At 44.9% G+C, this 7,351-nt stretch overlaps 1 long non-coding RNA gene across 1 annotated transcript; it reads left to right on the top strand.

Annotated features, from left to right (window-relative positions):
• The first annotated feature begins 417 nt into the window (after positions 1-417).
• LOC119796329 lies at positions 418-1,065 on the top strand. The gene is made up of 2 exons (XR_005282450.1): positions 418-675; positions 895-1,065. It is a non-coding gene; the product is annotated as an uncharacterized LOC119796329 (long non-coding RNA).
• Positions 1,066-7,351: the final 6,286 nt, after the last annotated feature.

Raw genomic sequence — 7,351 nt, 5'->3', positions numbered from 1 at the left:
TCATCGTTTTGTAATTTTTCTGTTGGTGGAGAGTTATTAACTGTTATTCAGTTAATATATGAAGTTTATGAAGAAGAATTTATTGGTATAATTTGAATATTTAAAAAGAGTTTTATTGTGTTTTTGGCCTGTTACACAGGTCAGGTTTTTTGTTCGGTTGGAAGCTTGGTCGGAGTGAGGATTAGTCTGCCATGTGCGGCGTGCACATTCACAGACGGGATTCAAGATGGCGAGCCAGACCTAGACCTTCAATTCATCTTCTACATTGCATGAGGGAGGGACTTTCCCGCGTGTGGTAATCCCCTGCCAGGGCGGTAGGGATATCAGAAACTAGTTTGAACTGAACTGAACAGAAAATAACTGAAGACTGACTGAATTATTATTTTTTTTGGACTGAATCAAACTGATTCTTTTCGTCGAACTGAGTGCCTATATTTACATTTGGACTTGAACTTGAATTTAAAGTGCCATACTTTGATTTTCATATGTTTATTTTCTGAATGTGATTTGAGTAATTGTGGTCCACTTGATTTAAATGTGTTTGAAGGTATTTTGCAACCTGTAAAAGAAAGGAAAGGAGTTAACTCAGGAAAAATTTAAATCTTAAAATAGGTGCAACCTATGAAAAAGATACTGGTCTAATTAATCCAAATTAGTCTAATTAAAATAACCTAGGTCAGGGGTGCTCAAGTCCAGTCCTCAAAAGCTACTATCCTGCAACATTTTGTTGCACCCCATTTTTAACACACCTGAATCAAATGAGTGGCTCGTTATCATGCCTCTATTTGGCTAAATGAGGGGATTGAGCCTTTCAAGGTGTGTTAGAGAAGAGATTCATCTAAAAGTTACAGGATGGTAGCTCTTGAGGACTGGACTCGAGCACCCCTGACCTAGGTGAACTAAAGAGCAAAAAGAAAGAGTGATATATTCTTTTTTTTTCCTTCTCCCTTTTCCTCCCAATTTATACTTACCTCATTATTAAGAATCTGCAGAGTATTTTTGGTTTCATGTATTGTATTTTATGTGTGTTTTGCATTCATTAAATTGCCGGCCATTTTCACTTAAGCAGCGGTCTCTGGTGCTATTATTTTGCTCCCCACTCCTTAGAGCATAGAACTGGTCTAGTGGCGCAGTTAGTGGTGTGATACCGGTGCTACAACTTGGCGAGCCAGCCAGGAGTGGCTTAAAGCATTAAAACTAGAAACCAGAGACCATAAATAATATTGTTATCAGTGTTAAGGGAGGAGAAAGAAGGGAAAAAAAATGGATGTCGTTGAAACCAGCAGTGTAAAAATCCCTAATTCAGTCATAGTTAGCGGTATAACCGATACAGAAACAGATGACGAACTAAGTGACTTCCTGAAACAATGTGGTTCCATTCAAAGGGTAATTCCAGTAGTTCTCACTGAACCAGAGTCGGCCAAGCAGGTTATCGTAGAGTATGTGTATGGTATAGCTATGCAATCTCTCTTACCTTCACTGCCTTACAGACTTAACAGTAAAGCTAATACTGATGTCACTTACCACATCAGAGCATTAGCCAATGTTTACACACCTGTAGCTAGCAAAACAGCTACACAGACTTACCTTTCAGAGTTAAAGGACATTGCAAAACGGACTGGTAAAGACTTTGCAGCTGTCTTCAGAGAAGAGCTCTCCCTCATCGGTGAGACTGTCGATCTAGATCATTCAGAGCTCCAAGATGAAGATGCAGAGCTGAGCTCACCTGATACCCCAGAGCAACATGCCCCTGAAAATGCTGCACAAGTAAGCCCCCTGCCCAGCATGGCCCCGCAGCAGCATGAGCAGCATGTTAAACATCATTGGTCTCCACCATTGACACCATCTAAAGAAAAGACACAGCCCGCTTTGAAACTTTCTGACGTCAATCCACCTGACATACAAAGTTATTGTTGAGCACATAGTGAGAAATGAAGACTCTGCTCTGCAGGTGCACACTTCCTTGAGACTCAGACCCTTCTCTGGATGTGTCCCACGTCCCAACAGTGAAGTGGATTATGAGACATGGCGATCCAATGTGGAACTTCTTCTTAAAGACACATCACAGTCTGATATTTACAAGTCACGGAAGCTTCTTGAAAGTCTCTTATCACCCGCCATTGATATTGTGAAGCACCTGACACCGGATTCTCCTCTTAGTGCATACTTGGAGATCTTGGACTCTGCTTTCAGCACAGTCGAGGATGGAGATGACCTTTTTGCAAAGTATCTTAATACAATGCAGGATAATGGTGAGAAACCTTCAGCTTATCTACAACGGCTGCAGGTGATGCTGAGCACCACCCTCAGAAGGGGAGATGTAACTGCAAGCGACCTTGATCGGCATCTTCTCAGGCAGTTTGTAAGAGGCTGCTGGGATAACATCTTGATAGCTGAACTCCAGCTAGAACAAAAGAAGCAGAATCCACCTATCTTTGCTGAACTTCTCCTGTTACTCCGCACAGCAGAAGATAAACATTCTTCCAAAGCTTCACACATGAAACAGCACTTTAATATTTCAAAACCAAGAGTGTCCTCTCATTATCAAGGTGTTTATGTGCAGGGTGAAGAAGAGTGTAGCTCATTTCAGCCAGCTCCTGATGACAGGTTTGAAATCCAAGACTTAAAGAAACAACTAGCTGATCTACAGTCCCAGCTCACACGTATCACACAGAAAGACAGTAGAAAAGCTAAATCAGCCGCCAGACCACTAGCTCCCCAAACAGCTAACACACATTCCCCACCTATCACTCACACATCTCAAAGGCTGCAGACCCACAGCCGAGACACAAACATCAGCACAAGCAATAGACCAAAGCCCTGGTATTGCTTTAGATGTGGAGAGGATGGGCACATTAAGCCTCAATGTGAGAGTGAGCCGAATCCATCTCTTGTGGCTGAGAAGAGGAAGCAGTTAAAGGAAAAGCAGTTAGCATGGGACAGTCAACATGGAGCTTCAAAGCCTGATCCTTTAAACTAGATCCAGTTCCGGTTGTGGGACAAACGGGAACTGGAACACAGGCAAAGTGTCCCAAAAAGAAGATGCACAGAGCCCATGTGTACTCGCATACACAAAGACAGTCAGTGACTTTGCCAAAAGGTCTGATTGGGGCCAAGTGCACCGCACAAGTTATCATAGCTGACAAAGACTGTCGTTGCTTGTTGGATTCAGGCTCCCAAGTAACAACGGTCCCCAACTCTTTCTATCTAGAGAACCTGTCTAACTTGCCTCTCAACTCCTTGAACGACTTGCTTGAAGTGGAAGGAGCCAACGGTCAAAGCGTCCCTTACCTTGGCTATGTTGAGGCCACCATCAGATTCCCTAAGAGCTTGCTTGGAGTCGACATCTAAGTACCTACACTGGTCTTGGTTGTACCTGACATGCGCTCCACGTTGTCATCAGTGCTTATAGGCACAAATACTTTGGATGTTCTCTATGAGAAGTATGCAGAGATTGTACCTCAGAACTTTGAGTCTCTTCCTTATGGCTACAAAGTTGTCTTAAAGACCCTTGAAATCTGTAAAAAACAGTCTTTTGAGTCTAACCTGGGAGAGGTGAGGCTTCATAGTAGAGACTTTGAGACCATTTCAGCTGGACAGATTAAAGTCCTTCAAGGATCAGTGAGCTGCAGAATATCTGATGTTGGAAAGTGGGTGATGGTAGAGTCACCAAAGTCATCATCCCTGCCTGGTGGCATCCTGGTGACAGATAGCCTGGTAAGTCTACCACCAAAGCCATCATGCTGCATACCAGTCACGCTCAAAAACGAATCAGAGCATGACATCACCCTGTCCCCAAAGGCTGTGATAGCAGAGATACACGCTGTCAGAAGTGTTCGACCTGTTAAGACCCCTGACTCAGATTCTCCTGCAAAACCTGACCAAAAACCAAATCTCGACTTTGACTTTACTGATTCTCCTATACCCAACGAGTGGAAAGAGAGGATAACAGAGAAATTGAACTCCATGCCGGAGGTGTTTGCAATGCACGAGCTTGACTTTGGCCGCACTGACAAAATCAGACACCATATAACTCTCAGTGATGAGACACCATTCAAACATAGGCCAAGACCTATACATCCGCAGGACATAGAGGCTGTGCGTACCCATCTCCAGCAACTCCTCGATGCAGAAGTCATCCGTGAATCAGAGTCACCTTTTTCCTCGCCGATCGTAGTCGTCGGGAAAAAGGATGGCAGTGTCAGACTCTGCATAGATTACAGAAAATTGAACACACAAACAGTAAAGGATTCATATGCCTTACCAAATCTGAAAGAGTCCTTCTCAGCATTGACCGGGTCCAAGTGGTTCTCGGTGCTCGATCTCAAATCAGGCTTCTATCAAATAGAGATGGAGGAAGCAGACAAACACAAAACTGCATTCGTCTGCCCTCTAGGATTCTTTGAATTCAACAGGATGCCTCAGGGGATAACCAACGCCCCTAGCACGTTCCAGAGACTTATGGAGCGTTGTATGGGAGAGTTGAACTTGAAGCAAGCCCTAGTTTTTCTGGATGACCTCATCATCTTCTCCTCTACATTGGAGGAGCATGAGGAAAGGTTGATGAACGTGCTCAACCGATTGAAAGAGTTTGGCTTGAAACTGTCACCAGGGAAAAATAAGTTCTACCAAACTTCTGTAAAGTACCTTGGCCACATTGTGTCTGAAAAAGGCATTGAGACCGATCCTGACAAAGTAGCAGCATTAAAAATCTGGCCAAAACCAAACAACTTGAAGGAACTAAGAACCTTCCTGGGTTTCTGCGGTTACTACCGCCGGTTCATTAAAGACTACTCAAAGATTGTGAAACCACTAAACGAGCTCACTGCTGGCTATCCACCGCTAAGTAAGCACGCTAAAACCACAGCGAACTCTGAGAAGTATTTCAATCCAAAGGACGACTTTGGTAATAGATGGATGCTTGCTTGCCAAACAGCATTCAACACTATAATAGAAAAGCTGACAACCGCTCCCATCCTTGGGTTTGCTGACCCCAAGCTCTCCTACATTTTACATACAGATGTAAGCACTTTGGGCCTCGGTGCTGCTCTCTACCAGGAGCAACAGGGACAGAAGCATGTTATTGCTTATGCAAGCCGAGGTCTGTCGAAGTGTGAGTCCAGGTATCCTGCTCACAAGTTAGAATTTCTTGCCCTTAAGTGGGCAGTAACAGAGAACTTTCAGGATTACCTGTACGGTAACACATTCCTTGCTGTCACAGATAGTAACCCATTAACATACATTCTTACCTCAGCTAAGCTTGATGCCACGAGCTACAGATGGTTGGCCGCTCTGTCGACGTTCGATTTCCAGCTACAGTACAGAGCCGGTAAGCAGAATCAGGACGCGGACGGACTGTCCAGACGCCCTCATGGCAGAGTAGCTGATGACACATCATCACAAAAAGAGTTAGAGAGGATACAACAATTCACAAAAAGACACATGTCAGAAGATTATGCACACTTGAATGACAGCACCATCAAAGCCATCTGTGAGAAGCACATGGTCCACGAAGCGATCAACAATCACCCTGGGGAAACGTCAACCAGCACCATCATGGTTGTGTCACTTGCCCACCACCCAAAGGCTCACCCTCAAAGCTTTGAAGAGGAGGATCAGCTTGGTGGTCTACCTGTCATCCCCCCTCTAACATCAGCTGAACTAAGAGACAAACAAAATGCTGATCCCTGCGTTGGTGAAGTCCTTAGGCTATTGGAGTCTGGAGAGACACCCCCACCATCCTTAAGGAAATAACTTCCTGAGCTTGGTCTCTTATTGAGGGAGTGGAACAAACTGGAGGTCTCAAATGGTGTTTTGTATCGCAGGCGACAAGAGGGTGCTCAGACTCACTACCAGATTGTACTCCCTGAAGCCCTGAGATTCGTAGTCCTAAAGAGCCTCCGCGACGACATGGGCCATATGGGCACAGAGCGCATGCTAGATCTTGTCCGGAAGCGATTCTATTGGCCCAAAATGTCAACCGAGGTGGAAAATAAAGTCAGAACCTGCAACCGTTGCATACGACGTAAGACCCTGCCCGATAAAGCTGCTCCACTCATCAACATCGTGGCCACAAGACCACTCGAACTCGTGTGCATGGATTTTCTCAGTGTGGAGCCGGACTCAAGTAACACAAAGGACATTCTGGTCATTACCGACCATTTTACGAAATATGCAGTGGCAGTCCCCACCCCTAATCAGAAAGCCAGGACAGTGGCCAAGACACTGTGGGACCACTTTTTCGTCCATTATGGCATCCCTGAAAGACTCCACAGTGACCAAGGTCGCGACTTTGACTCCCGAATGATAAAAGAACTGTGTGAGCTCATTGGCACTCAAAAGGTAAGAACCACACCATACCATCCGAGAGGGAACCCTGTAGAGCGCTTCAAAAGGACCCTGCTCAACATGTTGGGAACCCTTGAAAACCAGAAAAAGAGTCACTGGCGGGAGTATGTCAAGCCATTAGTACACGCTTATAATTGTACTAAGAACGAAACAACTGGCTTTACCCCTTATGAGTTAATGTTCGGGCGTCAGCCAAGATTGCCAGTTGACCTAGCCTTTGGCCTACCAGTCAATCATCAGCCAGGCTCTCACTCGCAATATGTCCGCAACCTGAAATCTCAACTTGAAGACAGTTACACAGTAGCAACTGAGAATGCTAAAAAGACAGCAGATCGCAACAAAGCAAGGTTTGACAAGCATGTTGTTGACTCCACCTTGAAAGAAGGCGACAGAGTCTTGGTTCGAAATGTCCGTCTCAGAGGCAAGCACAAGTTAGCTGACAGGTGGGAGTCTGATGTGTATGTTGTCCTGAGACAGTCCGGAAACGTCCCAGTGTATGTTGTGAAACCTGAGACAAGAGATGGTCCACAAAGAACTCTTCATCGTGACCTCCTGCTGCCATGTGGTTTCCTTCCTGTGACCCCGGTCGAAAGCGAAACTAACCCACCAAAGGCAGTGAGGCAACCAAGAACTCGACAACATTCTAAAAATGACACATCTAATGAAGCTGATGGAGATGAATCCCAATCTGATTCTGAGGAATATCACAGTGGAAACACTAGGTTTCAACCTGACTCCTGGACCTATGGAATACTTACCTGAAAGTATTGGACCAGAACCTGACTTGACTGCTGTTGAGAAAAATCCCTCAGATGTAGCCGAAGCTTTCCCTGAGAATCCTCCAGTAGAAACTTACAACCTAGACTTACCTCATCCTGAAGAGAAAGATTTACCTGACCCTGAAGAGAAAGACTTACCTGATCCTGAAGAGAGAAACCCAATCACTGAACAGGAAGTTGTAAACTTACCTGAGGAAGATCTGGATAATGTCCATCCTTCTACT

The sequence above is a fragment of the Cyprinodon tularosa genome, unplaced genomic scaffold (genome assembly GCF_016077235.1).
Source record: "Cyprinodon tularosa strain WSP-4 unplaced genomic scaffold, ASM1607723v1 ctg543, whole genome shotgun sequence".
Classification (NCBI taxonomy): Eukaryota; Metazoa; Chordata; class Actinopteri; order Cyprinodontiformes; family Cyprinodontidae; genus Cyprinodon; species Cyprinodon tularosa.
The sequence above is the reverse complement of the archived record's forward strand: the minus strand, read 5'-3'. Positions and strand labels throughout refer to the sequence as shown.